We start from the raw sequence: 3742 nt of genomic DNA, 5'->3' as shown, positions 1-3742 counted from the left end.
GTTAGTCTGAGAGGTGAGGAGGCACTATTTACAATTGAATAGCTTTGTTCGTTTGTTTAAGAATGCCTTGCTTTATGCAATACATGGGGTCTTGCATTGACAGCCTGTAAAAAATAGCTCCAAAATTATTGGAGAAAGAGTAACTGTGTTACAGGAACGGATGAAGATGTATGAAGAGAGAGAATCACTTTGACAAACATCTCTCCAACATTGTTCATTTGATCAATGTGGTAGTGTTAAGACATTTGCCATAGTTGCAACAAAGGGGACAACACTGCAGTTGCACTACAGAGTAAAGGTCAAGAGGTTGGACACTCCAACGGAAGAAAAGTGACAAAAACAGAAGTGTAGCAACAAGGCTACAAATTCCAGCGATCATTTTTAACATCTCTGAAATAGTTAACAGATAAAGTGAGCCACAGGAGAAAAATCAGGCAATTACAAGTCATTACTGGGGAAAGCAGACTGCTACAAGACTTAGGGCCGCAGATTGATTTAAAGTTTTCAGGCATAGGGCCGCAGAAAAATAGTTTGAGTTATAAAGAATAAACTTAAAAAGATATAAAAATCAGTAGAATTTAAAACTATCTCTTTTACCAATTCATCAACCAAATTATGGCCATCAGAATTAATTTGTTCCTCAACAAGGACCAATATTGTATCGGGACAGAAATAGAAAAACAAATTTCAATGGAAATAATGCGAAGGATCAAGTTGGGCAAATTAGATGCAAAGGGTAAAGAAGAACAATATTTCTTGCTTATCAAATGCAATGCAGAGAACACAATGCAGACAGCAAGAACCAATATTGTGGGGTTGTAACAAAACAGAAAAACAGATCACAATGAAATTAATGCAAAGGAATATGTTGTGCTGATCAGGTCAAAAGGGTAAAGTACAACATTTCTTGCTTATCAAATGCAATGCAGACAGCAAGATAACAAGTCTCATCCAACTGGATACTTCAAAGGTTTTCAAGTTCAGAAACTGGAACTGATTTCCAGCTGAAACAGAAAGTATTTTCACTAAAAGTGTTTCCCACCTTTGACTCGTGGAACATCATGTTGGTATCCTACCAGCTACTTTATACTGCTTCTTTGAAATGAGCAGGAGATTTTCTGTGGAAAAACCAGAAGAGCAATTTCCCAACAAAGAGTTAAAAGAACAGAATCTTATGGATACAAATAATGATATCATCAGCCTTCCTCAAAAGAGATGGATTGGCATAACGACAATTAAATTCTGTTGGAGGCAACAAAAGACAACAGGAAACGTCAACAGCTAAAGTACGTGACCAGAAGTTTCCTATGTTTGTGGTACGGCCATTTTACATCAGGAAAATCTCATGGAAAAGTCCAGAATATCATGAAACAACAAAGCAGTTGCACTTGAAGAGAAGCAATGAATACAATCTCTCCCAAAGAACAGGAAGTAGATAGAAATGTTAGTGAATAGGGAAAAGTTCATTATATTAAATTTTAAAGGAAATCTACAAAAACTTTATATACAAATTATAATTTAAGACTTGAGATGATCTTGAAAAGACCACCTAGAACTACAGTACTTTAAATATTCAATAGATTACACAGGAATTCCCCTGGGGACAGTTGACTTCTAAGCCATGTAATAAATAATTGAAATTATGGGGAAATCCAAAAGAAAGAAAACTTTGGAAAGTATTCCAGGTACTGTACAGGATCCTCTTCAGAACAACAGGACATAAACACGTTGAATAAGTTGGCACAAAGAACCCGAAACTTTGACTGTAATAATGTTAGTTGTTGACAAAAGACAGTTTCAACATTCAAACATTTGGCTCAATATAAAAGATTGTCATTACTGAGAAAAAAAGCAAGACAAACAAAGGTAGGATCAAACCAGTTCAGATGTACACATTAGACACCCAGGTCTTATCAGTGGATTGAAAGTGGTCAAGAAAAACAAGACCATGAAAACCATTGTACAAAATCTAAAGGAAAATATTAGATATAATCTAAAAGGCCAAACAAAACTGCATAAACATTATTAAACTGTTTTTGAGAATCAAATGAACTGGACAATTAATTTCAACTTGAACCAGCGACCAATATCAAGGACTTGCAATACGGCCCAGAGGAACAGTCAATAATAGTTGGGTTAGATCAAGTCTCTTATCAGCTTACAAAATCAATATTCTGGCCGTACACAAAAGCCAACAAAACAATTATTTCTTGGTATATTATTATAACCTCAAGACTAACTGCTTCCAGATACAATCATCCATTAAATCTTTCCTTCCCAAAAGACACAAAAATATTATCTTGAAATCTTTCTTCTGCCATTTGATTTGACTAACCATGAAACTCCTTCAAGAGACAAAAATGTAACACTTCGAGCCAAAAGTATAATAAAAATAACTGACACTACGAGCATAACTAAACATCTGAACAGTATAATAAACTAATTCACACTCAAAGAAATGCTAATTGCTTTAAAACTATCAATGGATTTATCTATGCTGTTAATATTACAGATTTCTTAACTCCAGACTAAAATTTGATTCCCCTAAGTACAAGTATTTTGACCAATGTTCTGTCAAGCTACAAATAAACCAAGTCAGCGATGGAAAGAAGTTTGGTAAGAGATGAAATGATTACTTTATATTTCAGAAATGTCTAAGAAATTTATATAATACCTGTAGATATGGAAATAACAGGATGAGGACCTGTAAGAAGGACCAAGAAATATTTGGAAAAAAAATTACTGTTAACACATATCTACAACTACAATGAATTCATGCACAAATCACACAAGTAAATGAAGCTCTCATATCAAGTCTAATCCCATAAGATGCTTTTATATAGAATGTGACTTGAAAACCAGGTTACAGAAATTCGTCGAATGACAATACCTTGACCAACGACATTATTATAAATTCATAAACAAAGATGGTTTCAAAATGTGATAGGCACAGGAGGAACAAAAAGTCCCACATTAACTAGTAGGAAAAAGTCCCGTACAATCACAGGAAAGTAAAAGAATGTAACAAAGGCCAATAGTGAACCAAAGAGTTTTACAGTACACTAGATGGATACAAAGCTCATATGTGAAAAAAAAAATAGATGAGAACTTGTACGTCTATAAAAAAGTCGATGATAATGGTATAATTTTGTAGTAGTATTCAGGTGAAAGAATTTTAGGAAAACAAAGAGAAGAGTTTTGTGACTTAACAGAGGGGGAGACAGTTATGAAAAAAACTAAGTAATTTCCTTTTTAGTCTGACAGAACATTAGACAAAACATTTCCCTCCAAGTTATCAATAATACTTCTTGGGATTTTAACTTCCTGTTTAACTTATTGTAATAAAGAAAGGTTTTAGAATCTAGTCTCTATTTAACAATGCTCACTTACACTAACATACCAAAAATCTAAAATTGGATTCTAATAGAAATACGGAGATACAAAATTTAAAATCCTAAAACAATCAATTTACTCCTCTAAAAGAAATCCTATTAAAACATGACTCCCATACAGAGGCAATTCTAGAAACAGCACTTTTACCTGATATTCCTGAACATACCTAAAATGGTTCTTGCATCATATCATAAAATCAATAGAGATTCTTCCCACAGACTCAAAAGATGAGTTACAATGCATAAAATAACAATGTCTCTCTGTCTATCATTAACCGGAAAATTAAAACCTCTTCAGTTCAAAGCAAACCTAAATCACAGAACAACATCTCATTTCACAAAACCTCTCT

This window comes from Palaemon carinicauda, unplaced genomic scaffold, assembly GCF_036898095.1.
Source record: "Palaemon carinicauda isolate YSFRI2023 unplaced genomic scaffold, ASM3689809v2 scaffold272, whole genome shotgun sequence".
Classification (NCBI taxonomy): Eukaryota; Metazoa; Arthropoda; class Malacostraca; order Decapoda; family Palaemonidae; genus Palaemon; species Palaemon carinicauda.
This window is presented reverse-complemented; position numbering follows the sequence as displayed.